This window comes from Pseudopodoces humilis, chromosome 19, assembly GCF_049639895.1.
Source record: "Pseudopodoces humilis isolate 2021_Gansu_Grassland_sample_001 chromosome 19, ASM4963989v1, whole genome shotgun sequence".
Classification (NCBI taxonomy): domain Eukaryota; kingdom Metazoa; phylum Chordata; class Aves; order Passeriformes; family Paridae; genus Pseudopodoces; species Pseudopodoces humilis.
In genome coordinates this window covers 4,118,924-4,140,470 of record NC_142218.1, presented here as the reverse complement: position 1 = coordinate 4,140,470, position 21,547 = coordinate 4,118,924, and the positions used below count along the sequence as shown (strand labels likewise).

The window sequence follows — 21,547 nt, the reverse complement described above, 5'->3', positions numbered from 1 at the left end:
ACCTGTGGGCTTTGAAGCTCCCTGTCTGCCACCAAGGATGGTGGGGATGGTCCCATCTGTGCTTGGTCCCAGCTGAACCCACGCAGGAGTTGATTTAGGGAATTGAGGAATTTTCTCTTGGCAGATGGGAGAGACCGGACACCTAATGAGAGTTTATTCTGGTGCATTTGAAAAATGCATTAAATATTCTTGAGAGAGCCACCAAGTGCTGTTTGGACAGCTGGTGGCACCTGCTGATGTGGTCCTGCTGTCAGTGATGGGATAGGAGGCACTGAGCTCCCCAGAGCCCATCCTGGGCTGTGACATCCCAGGGACCTGGGGCAGGTCCCCACGGTCACAGCCAGGGGAAGCCACGAGCTGGAGTGGCTTTTCTCCCTTTCTGCAGAGGGAAGGGGAATTTAAGGTGGAGGCAGTGACTAGGAACCCAGCAGAACTGATATCCAAGACGCTGTTTCTCCTCCTTAAACCATTTGGTTGTAATTACTGTGCACAGAAGGCCTGGGTAATTATTACGTGGTTTTGTGGGTGTAAATTTAACGTGTCGTTCCTATGCTGCCACATGGTGAGGGAAGACTTTTTCCTTTGAGTTTTGCTCTTTAACTCCCTGCTTTTGGTTTCTCCCTGGACTCAGCACAGTTAATTGTCCCCAGAATGGGAAATAGCTCTGAACCCTCATCAGGGACTGGCACTGCCATCCTGGTTTGCAGGGAGAAGCAGCAGGTCTGCACACAGACTGTGACCCAGCCCAAAACACAGAGAAAGGGATGCAAAGTGCAGCTGGTGGGTGTCACAAGGCTTCTGAGAGCCACCTTGTACCCAGACTTTGGTGGAGAGTATGGCATGGGGCTGTGTCAGAAGGGTTAATTTGGATGTCAGGGCAAGGTTCTTCCCCAGAGGTGCTGGCACTGGCCAGGCTCCCCAGGGAATGGGCACGGCCCCGAGGCTGCCAGAGCTCCAGGAGCGTTTGGACAGCGCTGCCAGGGATGCCCAGGGTGGGGTTGTTGGGGGGTCTGGGCAGGGCCAGGGCTGGGCTGGGGGATCCTGGGGGTCCCTCCCAGCTCAGGATATTCTGTGATTCTGTGGTGGTTCAGGAGTTCCAAGGGGACACTCAAGCTAACAAATCCCATATTTAAGTGCTGGGATTTATTTGAGGATCTTGGGGAACAGCAGCATTGTGCTTCACTTCTCCAGAGCTCTGGAGGCCAGAGCTTGTTGAGCTAAAGCACCAGACCCTCTTTCTGAAGTTAGCACAGAACAGTGGTGCAGGTGTGTTCTAGGGACAGTCTTTTGCATGCTTATTTCTGACTTTAACATATTGCACAAAGAGTTGTGAAACTCACTTCATACTGATTTATTTATTGTAAGAAAATTTTCCATGGAATTAAAGCCATTTTTCCTTTTTATCTGGTTATAATTACCTGAATTTTGCCACTGCCTGTGTTCGACTCCAAGCACAGGAACAAGTCGCCATCGTGAATGTGGCTTGTGGAAACGTTCCCACAGCCCAGGATGGATGAGGTGGCTCCAAACAGCTTGGAATGTTGGTGTGTTTGTGTGTCTGGGTGTAACACAGTCGGGCAGCCCTGCACTGCTGTCGGAGCTGCAGAACAGATGACTCAGAAAAGACTCTCAAGTAAGTTATAAATTGTTTCCTGTCAGCGTGCTGCCGTCTTGCTCTGCTGTTCTGCTCCTATTTCATTTGCTTTCTTCCTCCTTCCCATTCCCTGTGTAAAAACAAAGCTTGTGCTGAAGGCACTCGTGCTGATGCCCTGCTCGCAGTATTTTTAGTAGAATCCCCTGGGTTTGGGCTGCCCAGCTCTCACAAATAACCGAGTCAACAAAGCCCATTGCTGAGCAGCTGTTTTCTGCTGGCTGGATAAAGATGCTGTTGGAAGCAGTTTCATTTTTCAGTTCATCTTTTATTTCCCACAAGTGCTCACATCCTGCTGAGGGTTAAACCTGGCTGTGCTTTCAGACCCACCTCCACTGCAAGAGCTGATTTGTTCCCACAGCACCCAAAATCTGTTGGGTGTGCCCCTTTTGTCCACAAGCCCTCCGTGTGGAGAGCTGGAGGTCTGTATTTGTGCCTGCAAAGATCCAGGTGTCCTCTGGAGCATCCCAGGGGCCTCAGCTTGCTCCTGGCATGTGTCTGAACACAATGGATTCACTGTGGAAGTAATGAGTAGGTTTGGGAGCAACAAAAGTGGAAGGAGTTATATTTTCCTTTCTACTATTCTCCTTTTTGAAGACCACTGGATCCATGCTGTCTCTGGGCTATAAAAGAAGATGAGTGGGAAATTGAGATATAGAAGAGAAAGCCCCAGGCCTTCGTGTTTCCAACAGGAAAAGCATTTTATTGTGCTGGAGTTTTCCATGGTATCCCAGCAGGTTTGGGGCATGCTCTGTGTACTTTGCCACCACAAGATTTGTTCAGCTGGTGGTGCTCTGGCCACAGGGGAAGGATGTTTTTAAGGTGTGGTGATTTCATGCCCCAAGCTTGCCTTGTAGCAACAAGGCCCAGGTAATTTTTGGTTTTGTGTAGGTGCTTTTAGTTAGTCCAGGCTCCTTTTCTAAGTATAAAAGTCCATTTTGCTTAAAGCTCACAGAAGTAAAGGGATATTTTCATACAAAAAACGCAGATCTGGAGGGGAGCATCTTGTGGATCTGCCCTGATTGTCCACTTGTGCTCACCCCCTGGTGTGAGTGGAAAGGGAACTTGTCAATTAATTTTGTTTATTTGAACAGAATGAATGTTTTCCTGCATTTCTAAGAAGATACTTCATCCAGCTTTGAGCATTTTTTATTTGAACTTTAAAAATATTTTTCTGACCTTTTTTTTTTTAAAATCAAGAGAAGATATGAAAGTGAATCTTTCTTCTGATCAGCTTCCACTTAATAAATGTGTATTTTTCAAAGGGCTGATTATATCAAAGTTTTCTAATTAGTCCCATGGACTGGACATGACCAAGAAAAATGTCTGGCTTAAGGTTCTGCTGGTTTTGGTTTCTCTCATCTGTGGAATATATAAAAAAGCAATTTTATAGGTGGTAGAGTGGGATGGTGAAGAGAACATGTGGGAAAAAAATAGTCTCTTATACCTGAATATTTTTTGACAAAGATCTAAAGAAAACCTCTCAGTCTTGTACAGCATGGTTACATCCTGCTGGAGTGACCAGTCCTGGATTTTGATCTGCTCTGATAAGTCTGAAAAATTACTTGTAGTGTTTAGATACTGCCATTATTTCTGCAGTTTTGGAATTTCATTTTGTCTTGTTCTGGGTTTGAACTTTCTCAAGGTTGCTGGGAGTCTGGGCTGGGCTAATTCCTGGGGAAGGAAGCAGAAAAGCTCTCTGATTTCTGTGTTTCCTAAGTGTAAGTTTAGAGCTCACTTGTATAGTGCCTTGGAAAGTGACTGATAACAAAAGAGATTTGGAGTTTGGATAAGATAAAAATCAAATTGAATATTTGTCCTGACCCAACAATGCACTCTATCTGTTCAGGAGATCCAAAGAGTTGCACTTGTTTTAAAATAGTTTTTCTGTTCTCTCTATCTCCTAAACTTCTCTGTGCTGATGTTGGGCTCAAGCACTAAATCTAAAAATGGACACAAACCCCACGGGATGACAGCAAATTTGTCTCTAAAATGTGCTGATAGTGAACTTTCCCATCCCTCCTTTGTCAGGCCAAAGTACCACAGGAGTCACAAACACCACGTGGCACTCAGAGCCTCTGGGGATGCTTTTATGACTTGTCAAGAAAAGGATGATTCCCCAGAGCTGCTGATTTCAGAGGTGGCCCTGAGCTGAAATCTCGGTGTGAAGCATTTCCCAGGTTGTGCAGGATGCTGAAATCAGTGGAATTACCAGGTACAGGTCACCCCTGAGCAGGAATTCCCTGCTGCAGTCACCAGTGGAGCCTCCTGGCTTTGGGGAGTTGCCCTTTATTCCTCTTGGACCTGGTGCCTTCCTCCTTGGAGAGGATTCCTGTAATTCCTGTGTAATTCCACCAGCTCCAACCACACCTACCCACAGCACACACAAAACATTTTTCTAACCTCCAGATCCCACTGAAAATGATGCCCAGCTCCCTCCCAGTGGGAACCTGTGCTCAGCAGAGACACAGTGACAGAAACCAGCCTTTCAAAAATGATTTATACGGCACTAACAGCAGTGGGACTTAAGAAGAGAAACTTAAGAAGTGTTAAGTGACAAGGGGCCTCTGGTTTTGCTTTTATTTGAATCCTGTAAATTGGAGTCCAGGAACCTAGAGATATACCAGGAGGTTGGTGTAGGCACTGAAATGGCTGTTTCTTCCCTGCCCCTTGATATTTGTTTAGAAAGCACAAGAAAAAATACTGCTTTTCCTGACAAAACTGCCAATAAATTTGCTCAGTAGGCATAAATAATTAGCAGCATGGGGACATGGCTGACAGATGATAGTCTTGACATGTTTGTAAGCAACTCAAAATCCATTACCATGGGATCAAAATTGCATAAGAGTCTAAGAAAACACTGAATCAGGGCCTAAAATCTAATATATCAACTTTGATAAGCTACCTAGTAATCAGATACAAGAAAACTTATCTTGCTCAGGTTGTATTTCTAGCTGGCATAGAGACTGAAAATTAAAGAATTAGCATATTTGTGGCAAATAAAATATTATGTTCCCAAGCAAGTGACTGTCCTTATTTAATGCCCTGCTTTGTATTTGGAGGAGCTGCAGAGGCACATCCTATATGTGCTCAGTACAGCAGCTGAATGATGTGTTTGGAATAATTCATCAGATAAATTCATGTCCATGAATAATCTACATTCAGACCGTGACCTTTAGCAGGCTGTGCTTTTTCCAGGCCTGTGGGAAGAAACAAGGGGAACACAGAGGAAGTTTTGTCCCATCTCCTGCATTCCATGGGGATTCCTCATGTGGGAGCAGGGTGGGAAGGCCTCAGCCCAGGTGTTTTCTGAGTGTGTTGCTGGAGCTGGGGAAGCAGGGGTGTTCCAATTACAGACAAGGGGCTGGGGGCACACTGAGAGCTGCAGGTGGCCAGCACTGAGTGCCTTGGCTTTGCCAGCCTGGGCTCTCCTGAGCTCCCCTTGCTGCCCCTAACCATGGACTAAGAGCAGAAGTGCATTCCCCAAAGCTGAGCTGAGGTGTGGCATCTTCCCAAACCACAGCCTCTGACTCCTCTTGAGCCCTGGGAGAGGTCAGGCAGGTGGGAGCAGCTCCCAGCACCTCTGGTGGCTCTCACCCCTGAGCCTGGGCTGCACAGTGAGCCCATGCAGCCCTGGGCAGTGCTGGAGGTGTCTCACCATCGCTGGATGCTGGGAAATGAGGCAGGGCAGCCTGTCCAGCTGATGCAAGTGCACATATGTTTATTCACTGAAACAGCTGGCTGCTTATCCCAGCATTTACGTGGTGGGAAAACCACGAATTGAAGCAGCTCTCACTGAGTGAGGGAGCTCTGCACTGCCTGCAGTGTGCACTAGGGAGGACAAAATTAGAACAGCCTCAGGACCATGGACAGGTGCTCAGAGAAGCTCAGCTGCAAGTGCTTGGAAGCCTGGGTAGGTTTTGCTCACTGTGCCAAAAACTAATAGGAAATAAAATAGCCAGAAAGCAACAGGGCTGTAAAGTGTCAGTAGCAAAAACTGAGCCAAAGATTTCCACTTAGAAAATATTATATCTTGATACTGGATCACTCTGGTGTTAGTGATTTTAGGAGTGAACTTTAGCATTTTTAGTATGAAACATTTACATTCTCCCTCATTTGCTTTCAGCAGTTTCACAGAGCTTTGTGTTCACACAGAAATGTCTTATGAATTCTGTGATGCTTTTATTTACTTCTTGTGTTTAAGACGGGAAAAAATATTTTGTATAACCTCTTGCTGTGGGAGTAAAGTTCCCCTGGACATGTTCCTCAAATCCTCTGGATCATCTGGGTGAAGGAAAACCTCCCAGGCTACCAGTCATGTCATGTGGCTGGGGACACTGTGTTCAGCTGGGGAGACTTTGGGGTTTGATTCACCAGGTCACCCAAGGAGCTGGTGCTTCTGCAAAATGAGCAGGAAAACTTGAGGGTGGATTTGCTGGGCTGTAGTCCTCACTTTGGTGTTCTCCCTCTGGATGAAAGCAATGACTCAGTTTCCTTGTCTGTAAAATGGAAGAATTGTTTTCCCGTTGTAAAAGTTTGAAGTGAGGATGAGAAGCAAAGCAAGAGATGTTTTTCTGTAGGACACATGTGAAGGAAGCTTAAAAGGGATCTGTGTTCAGCACTGTGAGGTTTATTTGCTGTTTCAGCTTGTTTGTTCTTTCATCAGGCCATTGAACAATAGCTAATGAAAGGGGATGACCTTATTTTTTTTTCCAGGATATTACTGCTCTTCTGTCTTTGAACCAATTAACACAGCAGCTTTGTGTGTGGAATGCAGCAGTGCTGGGTCTTCCCTGTGAGGACTTTGATGACTGCTGCAAAAGCAAAAATGTGCCTGAATGGGGCTTTCATTATTTCATTATTCTCTAAATTTATTTTAGGTTGCTAAAGAATTAACGTGAATAATTTTCCCATTTCACCATCTGCTTTAGACTCCATCTCAAAAGGTTCCCAATGAGTATTGCAGGCAAAACCCTTTAAAAATGATCCTCTCCATATTTCCCACACTCAGCAGTCTGCTAATGTGGCCAATAGATCTAGGTGATGGGCCTGCATGATTTAGGGAGCATCATTAGGGTTATGATGAGCTATGCAACTGTCTTGTTTATTCACACTTAGCAATTTCCTCGCAGTGCCTTTTGTCTCAGAAAGGCTTTTCGCATTTAGGCTTTTGCAGAGAGAGTAGTGCCAGAGACATTCAGTGGGTGAGACATCCATTGGCTCAGGAGCACGAGCTGCTCCTCTGCCTCCCATCTTATTTCCCTTGTGGCTGGGGCTGGACGTGCTGAGGAGCTCTGGTGAGCTCTCCATAACTGCCCCAGGGGGAAGGACACGTCTCCTGCTGACATTCACAGGGTCACTCACAAAGAGTTTACATGTCTTCACTGTCAAGCCTCTGTCCCTGTGCATTTCCCACTCCAGTCTCTTGGGTCCAAGGATTTTTATTTTTTTTATTCACTCTTTGCCTAGCAAGTTTGAACTCCACTGAAGCCTCTTTTAAACATCCTTGCCTCGATGCCTCTCAGGGCAGCCCGTGGCTGCCCTTCTTCCTTGTGAGGAGGAGGATCAGGAAGCTGAAGTATTTAACCTGCCTGTCAAACAAAATTATTCATGGCAGGTGAGTGGCTGAGCAGCATTTTGCAAGGTTGCCGTGAATAATACATAACACGGTCAGTCCTGGCACAGGAGTGTGGCTTTAACTTTAGAATAACCCCCACGCCTGGAATACAAACGGTGCACATCTTCCTATCCCATTTCCAGTGATCGGTGGGAAGGGATGCTCTGATGGCCAGGTGTGAGCAGCTGCAGCTCTGCCCTTTGTGGCCGTGGCTGGGCTCTGAGCGTGGCTGCAGGGCAGGGCACAGGAGCAGAGCCGTGTCCTGAGCGGAGCTGACGGGCTCTGAGTCAGCCCGTGCCCCCAGGATGAGCAGACAGATTTATCAGCGCGGGCAGAGCGGGATTGTAACGAGGTTACACAGCTCTGGGATGGCACCTAACTCATCTCCTGCCAGGGGGAACAGGGGGAGACAGATGGACAGCTGCCCCCAGCTCTCCCCTGTAGGCTTTGCTTGCAGAGCAGAAGACAGATGGATGGCCACGCACACAAATGTGCTCAGAGTTCTCCCCAAAGTATGATGTCATTCTGGTATTTTATATTCAGAGTAAAATATTACAATGGCGCTATTTCCTTCCTTCCAGCAAAAAATCAGTTGAGCGGATCTTCTGTTCTTATGGAAAGCCTCTGAGTCTATTATTTTGCTGGGAATTAGATTTTTTTTTCAATTCTTGAAATTCTTCAATTCTTAAAAGGGGCTCACACAAAATTTTGGCTGAAATAGTTTTACCATGTTTTATAATAGAACACATAAAGGAGTCTGACTTTTGATTATGTATGGAAAGTATTAGTTTTGTGTTTTGAACTACTGGCATCATATAAATTAAAACAAGATTAATGATTAATTTATTTGATTTATAATTAAAGATTAATTTAATTATAAATTAAAACGAGAAATATTACAACTTCTTTATATTTACAAACTTTTGTTTTCACCTGTTCTTTCCTCAGTTAACCTGCATTAGCTTTTTGCTCACCTTGGAAATCCATGTGGTAATAAAAGAGAATACAAGTGTGTTAAATCCCACCAAATCCAGCACTTCACAAACACCCACACACCTCTCATGGTTTGAAAAGTGCATTTTGATCACTATTTTGCTGATACTGACATAAATGAGTCACAATAATCTTGGTGCAAGTCAAAGAGAGTCTGTCCATTGACTTAGTGACTTGGCTCAAGCATTTGATGTACAGAAAAAAAAAGAAATCGAGAGACCTGGCTGCCCTGAAAGGTCCCATTTCCAGGAGCAATCCATGAGAGGTATCAGGAGAGGATGGATGTGATGGACAGAGGGGTAAATAGAGTGGGAGTTACAGATTTAACATATGGCTGCAGGGGCACTGGAGTGAGGCCTTTAATTTCACATTAGGATTCTTCTCGTATTCGTTAGATAGAACAATATTAACCTTTTGAATTTATTTAGAAACTCATTAGTGCTTTTTTCCATAGTCCATTCTTTTCCTGATTAGCTCTCCTCATTACAATTCAAATTTCTTTCTGCTACATTTACCACATTGTCCTGCTTTCTCTCATCTCTATTGTTGCACAGTTTAATTTATTAAAGCAATGAAAAAGGAAGGGGGGATCGGTTGACACAGAAACCTTCCAAGCCTTTGGTGTTCGAGGAGGAAGAGAGGAGAGGGGAAACACCCCTGAGTTTGCCTTTTCCTCCAGGAAAAAAGGGTGGGAGGATGTGGCAGCAGTTTCTATACAAGTGTGGGATGTGAGCATGGTTCAAAGTGGAGCAGCAGATGAAAATCTTCTTGGGCCCTTAGTCCACGGCCACAGGTGCCAGCAGGGCACTGAAGTGGCTGCAGTGCCGTACCTGCAGTGACCCCACAGCCTTGCAGGGCTTGAAATTCCTGCTTTTCACTTCAGCCATTGCCCAACCCCAGGGTTTTTAAATGAAATTCACTCTGAGGGCTCAGCATCCTCACCCTGTCCTGGAAACATGCAGCTAATGCTCCCCCTGAATCCTGTACCTAAAGGTGGTTTAAAACTGTGGTAAATCTTTAGCAGCGTTTCTTTTGTGTACTTTTCCTTGGGATCAAGATAGAAGTTGGGAGCTGCTGTAGTTCCTTTTCACTTCCCTCAGCTCCAGTGGAACGTGAATTGATGCTTTGATGGTTTTTTTTAAGTGAGAGACTTGAGCCTGTCCCCATTTTGGAGGAACTGGAATGGGGAGATGCTTAGATTCATTTGCGTATTTGCTGGCCTGATTTGCGAACTATTTTTTATTAGGAACATAATTTTTGCCCTGTCTTTCTTTCTTTTAGTCCGGCGCTTGTTTCTCAGCAGCGGTGCTGCCACATCCCATGTGCCTGTGATTAAAGCTGCATTCACTCCTGACAAGAGATGATTAAATACAGCCAGATGATTTCAACCATCCCAGCCGTCGTGCTTCTCTGATTATTGGTGTGTTTGAACATCTCACAAATGTGAATGAATGTGTTTACCAGCAGCTATCGTAAAGCAAGGAAGTGCCAGAGTGTTTTATTTGAGGAACAGAGGGATTAACTCAGCAAAGGTTATATAAAGAGGTTTTGGCAGGGCCACAAAAAGAATCTAAATTTCTGAGTTTCTACTCCAATGCCTTAATCATAAAAATCATCTTTTCTCTGAATTCCTTTCCGTCTGCAGCAATTATAGTTTTGGCTGGGTTTATGTCCTTTATAAAAACCTGTTTTTCACACATCTTATGAAATTGAAGAAAAGAGAAAAAAAAAAGAAGATAAAACAATCATAATTTGCCAAGTGTGTAATTCTATATTCCAGCAGAGGCCTAAAACAAGTAAGGTAATTATTCCACTCAGTTCAGCACCATTTGGAGAATTAGGCTATTTCGTGAATTGTAGTTTTAGAATAAGACACATGGACTGGAAAAAGTTCAATAAGCATCATATAAAATAAAAGAAATGCTTGCAAAAATCAGCTGAAATAAAAGGAACTGGCTGCAAGTGAACGTGGGTTGAGTAAGATGGGAAACTCAATGATGTTGAGGGAAGGTTAAAAAAAAAAGAGCAAATAAAAAGGAAAAAAAAAAATTATTTCCCTTTGTTTATGAGGAAAATGCCAGAGCATATTTTCAGGGCAAAATTAATTCTTGGTGCAAACTAAAGATAAAAAGACTTTCCCCAAGGATGAATTTGGCCCATGGGCAATTACAGGAGGTCAGTCAGGGGAAGCTGCCAGGGAAAGGTGGAGCCAGCTAGTTAAAGGCTAGGCTAGACCATACAAGCACATTTGTTAGTGATGGTTAATTAACTTGTTCCTGGCAATCAGCCACCAGGGCAGGAGGTGGACTTGATTTGCAAGTCCTGATTGCCAGGAAAGTCACCCATAATTGCCTGTGATCTTGCAGCTTTCTAGTTTTCATCTTGATCTCGTGTTCCCCTATAAATGGTGCTTGGAGGGGCTGGTTTTGGCTTTTTTTAGGTCTCTCATCACAGGTTCCTTGCTTCATAAAACACCATTTCCATACTTATTGCTACTGTTGTGATTGAACCTTTGCTGTGGTGTGATTTTGGGTGCACACCTCAATCTGTGTGAAGCTGTTGGGTTTGGGGAGTTTTGGGGAGGATGTTTCCTGGTGTCTAAGCAGAGAGTGGTATCCAATCTGTGAGACAGGAGCAGTTGTACCTGCAGGAAGAGCCTGAGGGGAGTGGGTTTTTGCTGAAGTGGAGAGGAATAAAAGCAAGAGAATGTAAGCATTAGCATGTAATTTTTGGTAGTTGATACAGAGCATAATAACTTCAATTTCAAGGCTTCTCATTCCCCTCGCTTTGTGCTTTATTAAGACTCCAACTTATATTTAATGGTGGGAATATCACTTTTTACTTCCTTAATTCTGTCTGCAACTGATCTACATAACCTGCTAAATCTGTACTCAGCTCTCTGAGGTGTGTGAGGCTTCTCACTGCACCCTGAGAGACACAAAATTATAACCTGAGCCTTCTCTTACAGTGTGTGTATTGTGGTTCTCTGCTTCCTTGTGCTACAAGCAGAATTACAGAAGAGTATAAAATCTTATTTTCAAATATTTATGTCATGTTCTCAAGGGTGTTCCCAGCATGCCAGGCAGGTTTCTGCTCAAACTACTCAATTTGTTTTCCTTCACATGGGATGTTCTGTGTCCAGACAAAGAAAGAATGAAGTATGTATTTTATTATTTAAAAAGGCACTCCAATCCAATTGACTGTTTAAAGAAACAAGTTTTCATAAATATTAGGCTTGGGAAAAGGCCTCCTTTGGCAAACCTAGTCTGGATATTTCTACCCTTGACACATTGTTTAGTGCTGACTTCTTTCATTTTTCTGCCTGTGATAGTGCTGTAGACCTTTTCCAGACTATTTCTTCATGATGTGACTCATCCAGCTTCCAAAGTGCAGCTTACTCAAACTGTTCTAAGTCTATTTATCCAGGCAAATATTTGGACATGTAAAACAGCAGTAAAGTGCTACGATGTCTATCAGGGCAGGAGAGCACACAAAATCTCTGACACTGTCAGTCTCTCCCCAGTGTGTTTTATCTGGAGTTATATTAATTAGCAGAGAGCAGTGTAGACGTTTGATTCACCCCCACACCCATGCACAGGCAATGAATAAAAGCTTTGCACAGGTCTGAGGTCCATTTTCTCAGCCCTAAGTGTGGTTTGCACAGGTTTGAGGTCCATTTTCTCAGCCCTAAGTGTGGTTTGCACAGGTCTGAGGTCCATTTTCTCAGCCCTAAGTGTGGTTTGCACAGGTTTGAGGTCCATTTTCTCAGCCCTAAGTGTGGTTTGCATGGGTTTGAAGTCCATTTTCTCAGCCCTAAGTGTGGTTTGCATGGGTTTGAAGTCCATTTTCTCAGCCCTAAGTGTGGTTTGCACAATCTCACGGCTTCATCAGAGCTGCTTCCCCACCAAGGGGCCCTGAGGTTCAGCAGCTGCACAAAGATCTCTCTCCTCTGTGTCACTGGCTCAGTCTTTAAAAGCCAAGAGTTGTCACGAGCTGATGGCTGTGTAATGGATTCCCCAAAAGCAGCTGCTATCACTGTTGAATTTATCTTACATTTTATCTGGAATAGTTTGGGGTCTGGGTCTTACCCTTGGGGATTTCTCATGCAGCTGCTGATGGGTTTTGCTCCTCAGCACGACTGAAAAGCCCAGAGAACAGGAACTGTCCCTGAGCTGGAGCCCTCCTTGCAGCAGGACAGGGTATTTTGCCAGCTGGCAACACATGGTGGAGATTTCTGCACTGCTCAGAAGGTCTGGTTGAAATTTTGTGCAAGTTCAGTTCCATGGGGCTTGGCAATTTTACACTCTCATCGTGGAAGAGATTTCAAGAAAGGTTCCTCCTGTCCAGGTGAAACTGTCCTTTTTTCTCCTGGAGCCTTGTTCTCTGAACTGTTGACACAAGCTACTAGAGCCCACCTGGGCTGATGGGAAGTATAAATTACCATATATCTGGTTAGGAATTTGTAGGAATTTGGCAACATTTTATTGCTGCCAGGGCTACAGATATGACAGACTGGTATTTATCCCCCTTTTTTTCTTACTTTTGGCTGCCTGAATTAATGCATTTCACATTGATTCTCTAATGAAGACAGAAGCCTGAATTCATGCTTTGCTTTTTATTTGCATTTTTACTACAGTTAGTCTCGTTTCATTGTTGCTGTAGGCCATTAGTGAGGAGCTGGGTGACTTGTCTATGCTTCTGCTTTTTTGTAGTTTTCCAAAGCTCTGTACATAATAATTCAGGCACCCTTTTTTGCTCCTGCAATTAACTAATCCACAATGTAACAGGAGAAACAAAATTGATTGAATATGTCAAGCTTTAAGCCTTCTGTAAGAAATGCAGCAAAATAATGAAACACTTTTGTGATGATGCCTTTCAGAATCGTCATCCTTGCTCCTACACAGGTCCAGCCATGAAATTAGGATGGATAAAAGATTTTGCCACTATGTCCCCCCACCCCAGTCAATCCTGACCTGTGTTTGAAATGAATTTTTTGATTCATGTCTGCAGCAGACAGGGCTTCAGCTCTCTGCTCATCCCACCTACAGACAGCAACTCCCTCTGCTTCCCTCAAGGCAATTTGTGGTCCAGCAGACACGAGCTGCTGGATGTAGCTTTTCCATGGCAAAAACCTGTGATTTTTTCCTTTATGGAGACCTCTCAGTCTTGTTGCTTTACCCTCCTTCTCTGAAGAAGGAAGACTGAAGCAAAAGAAGGTTGAAGGACGTTTCTCAGCAACATCTCTGAAGTTGCTGCCTGGCTCTGAGCCACGGTAGTCACTCAAATCCACACTGAGCTGCATTTCTACAAGGAAGTCTTTGAGCTCAGTCTGACCTATTTTTTGAAATAAGGATTTAAAAGTCCTCTCTTGCATAATGGGCTGTGTTGGCACAGCATCATGAAAGCAAAGTTGGATCCTGGGTTCCCTCTGTACCAGCAAAGTACTCCTGGCTCAAACTACTTCTGCTAAGTCAAACCCCTTTCTTTAAAATATGCTTGTCATTTATATGGTTAAAATTGTTTCCTTCCTTGAGATACTTTACTTTTTGAACTTTCCTTTTTTTTTTTTCTTTTTTTTTTTTTTTTCAGGAAGCCATAGGCCATTTACTGTGCAGTTTGTGCTCTCAGGTACTTCTGTTCCTTGCTGACGTGAATTCCTTCTGCAGTTCAGACTTGGTGAGCTTTTGCAGTGCTGCTTTGCAAAGTTTCACTGCAGAGACACTCTGCTCACACCCTGGAGCCTGCAGAGCTCCTTGAACCAGCCCTTGCAGAAGGGAAAAGCCCAGAAAGAGTGAGGTTCACACCAGCTTCCTTATTATTTTTTTGTTTCAGGAGTCCTTCAGTGGGTACTGCCTGTCTCAGCCGCTTCTCCAAGGGGGAAATTGTCCTCTAGGATTGGGTGATGGAGGCAGGTCCTTTAGTGCTCCTGTGCACCCCATGGGACAAGAGATTTGATATTTCTATTAAACAGAAAAACAATTTTTAATGGGCAAAATGCACAATTCCTGTGCAACATCCCTCCTCCTAAAGACAAGGCACTAAAATACTGGAATTTCCTCCAAATGAAGAAACTGTTGGCAGTTCCAGCTCTGTGTAATTGTTTCCCAACTTCCAAGTACACCTACAAAATAATATTGCCTGCAGCACAACATTGGAGATGATTAAAAGGATTTTTATTTTTATTTTTTTTGTAAAGATGAAAGACTATATATCTCTCTGGTAAATGTAAAAATATTAATTGAATAAAGTATTAATTGTCAGTAGAAGAACAAATGTGGCTTAAAATGCATGCAAAGATGTTGGAATTTACAAATGACCTGATAATGTAGGAACTATAAAACATAAAAAATACCTAATTAAAATATACACATTTCAGAAGGAAAATAATTATAATTTGAAGTATTCTTCATTTTAATAGATATTTCCTCAATTTCATTGAGCCCTGGTGCTTTTTTGTTGTAAATAACTCACATGTCCTGTTTTTTCCATTTATTAAGCAATGCCATTTTTGCCATTTGCTGCTTTCAGAACCTTCTTCGTAGGCTGGAATGAAGAGCAGCTTCTCCTGAATTCTGTCGAATTTGGCAGCTGTTCCACACCTCTAAACTTGAATGTTGCAGTAAAGTCAACCCCAAAGTAGGCAACACCTACTTGGGGAAAGTGAAGGTGAGTTTTTCTCTGAGTGACAATGAAAACTGAGCAATTACTTCAGCATTTAACACCTAAAGAGGGTAGGACAAGGGTCACAGCAGCTTTTCCCTCCGGGTTAATCCCTGCAGTGCTTTGTGGCAGGTCCTTGGTGTACTCAGTGCCCTGGCACTGCTGGCCCTGTGGATGTAAATCGGGAGGAGAGCTGCTCTCTCAGATCTCAGATGAGGAAAGTGTTTATTTTTACTGGTAAGAGCAAGCTGTCTCTTCAGCTGTCACAGCCCAGGTCAGGAAAGCAGAAGGCTCTGTTTCCCTGGGAGCTGCTTTGCCTCTCTGCTGGGAATTAGCCAGGCATTAGTCATGGCTTTGCTGGGACCCCTCTCTGCCCTTTCCAAATAAATGGCTTTGGGAGAGAAGGGCAGGGCTGGGAGTCTTGGAAGGGATGAGGCACCTTCCAGCCAAGCTCTGCTTGGGATGAGTGATTTACAGAGCTGGAAGGAAGCTCTGGGGACCCCATCTCCCATGGCTAAGCAGGAGCTCAGTTGATCAGATGAGGTGATCTCATTTCCCCCTGGGATTGCTGTGGATGGTGGGGATTAGGGATGTGCCAGAGGGGAGTGCAGGCACATGCCCAGCAGAGGGAGATTGTGCTCTCCATCCCATCTCATCCTTCTGTTAGGATGAATTCATCAAAATCCACCATGCTTGTGATGCTCCACTCCTCATTCTGAGACAAATGGCAGAAATCCTGCCCAAGCAGGAGAGGGAGAGGCCCTATTCCTTATCCCAGAGCCAGTGGAGGTCAAGAGGCTGTAGCCATTTCCACATGAGAGCAGTGCTCTGGCAGGATGGGGCACCTTACCTGATCTCTTACCACCGTGATGGACAATAGGAACAAAATCCTCCAGTCCACGTTCTTCCGTGCCAGCCTGGATGTTTCACTAATGAGAGAGCTCACAGGAATCTATGGAAACCAGTGGGAATGCATTGTTGCTCCCTTAGGTCAGGATTCTACCCTGTGGTTCTTCAGTTTTTCTATTTGTCACTGTCATTTTCACCTGTTTTCACTGAATGTCTTCTCCACAGGCTATTTTCACTTGGAATTGGAGATATTTGCTGCTGTCAGGCCCAGAGCAGACAGGAACTCCTCTGAGGAGCTCTGCTCATTGCAGAGATGGGAACTGCTGACATACTCGAATAATGGAAATTCTCAAAGTATTTTTTCCCCTGCGTTTTCTACACCTGATTCCCAACAAATGCCCTGGGTTCCTGGGTTAGTCATGAGGAGTGGGCACATGTTCAGCTTCTATTCTCGTGCTTTTGAAAACTGCATTGGAACAGACCCCATTAACTAAAGCAATGCTCCATTTCATTCTCAGAGAAAGAGAGGACCCAGTGCCAAGCTCAGACCCAGGGCTGGGCTGACCTCTGCTTAAGGAGTGGGGATCAGGTTTCCAATGCCAGTCCATCTCTTGTTTGGCCCTACACCTCTGGAAAAGGGGAGGAAGCATCTTGAAAAGAAACAACACAATAACATCTTCCCAGTGATCTGCCATTAACCTCTGTGTGGGCTTAAAGCAATATTACACAAGAACAAAAATCAGCAGATACTTTCCCAAAGGCAGTCAAAAACTGTTCTTTATCCACTCAGATCTTTGCTGCCTGGGGCTATCTGAGTCATTCTTCTCACTAAAGTCTGAGGATGAATTTCTTTCTCTTACTGTGAAAAGTTTACACTTAGAAGACTCAGGCATGAAGGACCAAAAGACATTTGGTTTGGCTGCACAGTAAAAGAGTTTAGTGTCTTCATTGCTTCATTACTTCATCCTGGTTGCTAAAGATCAGCTTCCTCATAGCTGCTGTTAAAATCTGTGCTGAGGCTCTGTGCACTGACACATGCTGCAAAATGTGCAGTTTGCACCAATTCTTTCCTGTGCTGGAACAGCCTGCATGGAAAAACAAAAAAACTTATTCTCCAATTCACGTTACTAAATTTGTTCCACGTGGGGTTTGTCTGTATTTTCCTATTTTAGTGACTTTGAAAACTTTTCAAAGGGCAAGAGGAAGGATGCAAGAAGGAGAGATGAGGGATGAGGTGCTTGGGGAACACAGGGGCACACAAAGTAAAGTGCCCAGAGGAGAAGGATGGAGTAATGGGTCCCTTTTCCTGAGGCAGCTGAGGTGCATCCCTGTGCCAGCCTGGTGCTCTGGCTGTGACACAGACCCCTCTCCTGCTCTGAAATAACCTTAGCTATTATGTGTGGCCAGTAGGGGTTAAGTGCTACACTAAGACAGGGTTTGTAGAGAGAGATAAAACCTTTAACAGATAAGGAGAGATGGTCAAGGAAATTGCATTTAAAGCTTTCTGTAGGTTTACTTCCCTTAGCATCTAGCTTGCCTTCCTTGAGAATGCTTGTTTTTCCTTAAATCTTCTTTTTTATTTTCAAGCTTAAAAATTTTTAGTTTTAGATTTTCCTGATGGGAGAGTTTAAATTTTATTGATGAGAGAATTGTACATAAACCTTTGCTTTCACCTATGTTTTCAATGGAAATGAGTGTACTGCAAGTTAATTTCCTTACTGGGGGTGAGGAAAATCCACTTTTTTTGATTGGTTACTCAATGAAAACTAAAAAATAATAACAATTCCAGTTAAACTGGGAGTGTCCCTGAACATTTCCTTTTGAAGAACAGACCCCTTTCCTTGGGGGAGTGAAACTTCTCACTGAAAAACTTTTAGTCTGTCTTGATTTGATTTTTGCCTTTTCTACATTTTAATTCTGTTTCCCCATCACATTATTTGCCTTTGCCTGTGCCCCCTTTCTCCCCATCTGCCTCACCTTAATGGGAAATAAATCTCCCAGTCCTGTTTTTTTCCTTACTATCCCATAGTCTTCTGCTCTGATTGAATCATTGGGATGATACAGCTCCATTTATAAAACGCTAAAAGTATAATTTATATATTTCCCACAATCCCTTTTGACTGGTGTCAAATACAGAAACAGTAAGAAAATGAACCTCAAGGATCAGAAAGAAAATCCTTGTGGCTCTATCTGCAGTAAGGGTGAGATCCTTTTCCAATGAAGATGGATGATTTGGCTTCTGTCCCCTCTGCAGCCGATTTCTGTCTCCCTGCCAAGCCAGTCTTGGGGGTGTAGGATGGAACAGAGGTGGTTCCTTCTGTGGGCAGCAGACAAAGCACAGTGAGGAAAGGCTGTGAGGAAGGGATGGATCCTGAGAGGGGTTGGACATTCAGCCTGGAGGAGAAAAGGCTCTGGGGTGACCTTATTGTGGCCCTTTGGTACCTGAAGGGGCTCCTGGAGAGCTGAGGGAGGGCTCCTGTCAAGGGCATGGAGTGACAGGACAAGGGGGAGTAGCTTTAGACTGGAAAAGAGTAGGTTTAGATGGGATATTGGGAAGAAATTGTGCCCTGTCAGGGTGCTGGGGCCCTGGCACAGGTGCCCAGAGGAGCTGGGCTGTCCCTGGATCCCTGGAAGTGTCCAAGGCCAGGCTGGATGTGGCTTGGAGCAGCCTGGGACAGTGGAAGGTGTTCCTGCCATGGCAGGGGTGGAACAAGGTCTCTGGGTTTCTTCTAACCCAAACCACTCTGTGATTCTTTGAGCCAGGCCTCACCTCAGAGCCCAGCACTCCTTGGTGAGTCAGGGCACTGCCAGCACCCAAAGGCTGCTGAGGGATCCTCTCTCCAAGGAAAAACATCCCAACTTCTGGAGTTACCTCTCAGCAGCACCAGTTCCACAGCCCTGCAAGGGTCTGGCTCATTTCCATCTGCCCTGAGCACATCTGCCTGCTCCCAGGGGCACCAGGCCACACTGGCAGCAGAGGAAAAGGGGAAAAATCTTTCGATTCCTGTCAGGTAGATGGAAATTTGGGTTTCCTCCTGCTCTCTGCTGCCTCCAGGAGAACACACCGTACGTAGAGGGTGACCCTCTGTCTCCTCACTGCCCATCCCAGCTGGGCTGACACGTGTGATGGCAGACAGACACCAGCCAGAGCAAATTGGGCTTGAACTCGCTCCAGAGAAAATTGTTGCAAGGCGTGCACAGGCTGGGCTGCATTAGGGAGAGCACAGAGCAGAGGAAAATGTTTGTGTCATCTGCAAACACCACTGTGAGGGGACAGAGGAGCAGATGAGCATTTTGAACTCTAAAGGTTAATGCAGAGAACATGAAATAGTGCTTTGTGTTTGACTTTTGAAGACTACTCTCATTTGGTGGGAGTTTGGATGAAATCAGATGAATCACTACTACCTGGATTTTCTTTTCTTTCATCTTCTCATTTAATTTTATTTTAAAGCTGATTTCTTGCTTGCTACTTTTTCCCCCACAGGAAGTTCTTGAATTCTTGATATTCACCAGAATTTTAGTTAGTATATCTGCTGGGGCTTCATGGTATGACTGGAAATCAATGAGAATGGATATGGAAGCATCTTAATGCTGTAGAAACTTTATAAGAATAAAGCTCTAATAAAAAAAATCCCAAATGTAAAAAAAAAAAAAAGAAAATAGGAAAAATACATTTAAATGCAAGAAGTTTGAAAGCATATCCTGGCCTGTCCAAGTAGCACTTTCAGGTTGTTCTGCAGGAAAAGGCCACAGCAGCTCATTAACTCATCACTGTTTAATGAAGAGCTGTGTGTTCTGGCCACATCCATCACTGCCACTCTGCTCTGAACAAACTCCCCGACCTCCTGAGGCTGCACAGCCCTGAACCTTGCTGAGCTCTGCTTTCAGGCCAATGGGAGCTTCCTTCCCAGCACCTTATTTTAAGCTGTGAAGAATATTTTGGAATTAAAAGAGTACCATATTAATGGCCTCTCTCCCAAGCACAGCACCACCATGCCTCTGCATCCTCTGACATCAGACAAGCACTCAGAGTCCAGATGCCAGCTCTGTCCCTGGGGCTAGGGGCAGAATCCTGGAAATACAGCACTCGTCTGTAACGAGTCTGGCAAACAAGGTAATGGCATGCCAGTCCTGAAGGCTTCATTTGTCTGTCCATGGCAGGCTGATCCTGCCTCTCTCCCTGGAAGTGGCTGTGTGCCAGCACCATCCATCTCTCCCTGTCCTCTGGGCTGCAGACTCCAGGTTTTTCACGGACACAGCCTGAGCAGGTTCAGTAGGTGCCTGGTGGAAGGGGCAAAGCTGAACCTCTGAAGGTCCTGAAGGATGGATGAGCATTAGGCAACCTCACAATTTTCTCTTTTTTTCTAAGATGAAAATTTCTAAAATACGTTTCTAAAATGTTTTTCTAAGGTCAGAGGATGTAAGGGCGTGTTGTCACCATTACAGATTGAGAGATCATGTGCTCTGTGTTTAATCCTAAAATATTCCTTACATTTTAAAATAAGAGACCTGGAAGGCTTCTCACCAGCTCCATTTTGACATATTCCAGTAGAGTTTTGCTGCTTGAGCTGGGGGGTGATGTATGATAATTTTGCCAACATTTTGCAACCACAACTGCTGCCTTATATTTATAATGATTTTTGTCTGATTGTGCACAAGGTTGAAGAGTTAATTTAATCTGTACTTAGTTGCTTGTCAGATCTTCCCTTCCTGCTTTGTCTTTTATGGCAAGGGGATCACTTTTCTAACATGCAACATCTCTCATTCATTTTGGTTTCTGCATCTAGACATTTGTTTACCTCTAAGCTGATCCAGCCCACCCTGGCTGGAGTAACCTGTGCCACATCATCAGAGCTGCTGGGCTACTGCAGCAAGGCTTTATTTGCCATCATTTGTCCTTTTCTGGAGCCAGGTTCTTGCCTGAGGTTTGAGCATTTGGTGCCCTGTGGGGTCTGGGCTAGGACAGAGTTATGGTTTTAAATGGTTTGTGATTTCTGTGGCAGCTGGAAATAGCCTATGGAAAATGATGGCAGGACAATATCGTGTAGTTTAATTAACTTCTGCCTTCTCAAACTTCAAATTGCATTTAAACACAAACTAACAGCTCATCCAAGCAATAGCCAGCCTTTTATCCCTCTTCCTTTCACCCCTTCCTCTCTCAGCTTCATCTCACCATCCTCTCTCCCACCTGCTTTCCCTGCATTTGACTTTCAGCTGCTCCAGGCCATGATGAGCTACCTCACATTCCTGCCAGCAGTTTCAAAGGAATTATTGAATGCCAGTAGGACTTTGGGACATTTTTTTTGGTCCAAAAATATCTTTGTTTGAGTAGGAGTCCTGTTGGCAGGCCCCAGTGACATTTTCAAAAGGACCTGTGTGGTGCAGGAGCTCAGATCTCAAGGAACAGCTGTACCTTGATCCCTTATGTGTTATTTAAAACCCCTGCCTGTTGTCCTCATGCAATCCACTCAGAGGATGAAACCTCTGTATACAAGGATTTGCATTTCTCTTCTGTAGTGCAAACCAGAAAATGATCTGTTTATGGGGACAGTGAGTTTTCTGTGCTTGTGGTTGCTGGATGAATTTTCTGTTGGATTCCATTTGTAGTTAGATGAGAAATATTCAGGGGACAGAGTTTTGTGGTGGAATAAAGCTGTGCTTTTCCATCTGAGCAGGAGGTCTACATGGCTGCTTTCAGGATGTACCTTTCCTCCCCAGAAGAAACAAAACTTTGAAGCAGATTCTGAAAGCCACGGTTCCTCTCCAGAACTGCCACA

General features: G+C 44.4%; 1 long non-coding RNA gene across 1 annotated transcript; it reads left to right on the top strand.

The window, feature by feature from the left end:
- Window positions 1-10,674: 10,674 nt before the first annotated feature.
- LOC148182798 (uncharacterized) lies at window positions 10,675-17,141 on the top strand. Its single transcript, XR_015774177.1, has 4 exons — window positions 10,675-10,969; window positions 13,851-13,937; window positions 14,790-14,927; window positions 15,996-17,141. It is a non-coding gene; the product is annotated as an uncharacterized LOC148182798 (long non-coding RNA).
- Window positions 17,142-21,547: the final 4,406 nt, after the last annotated feature.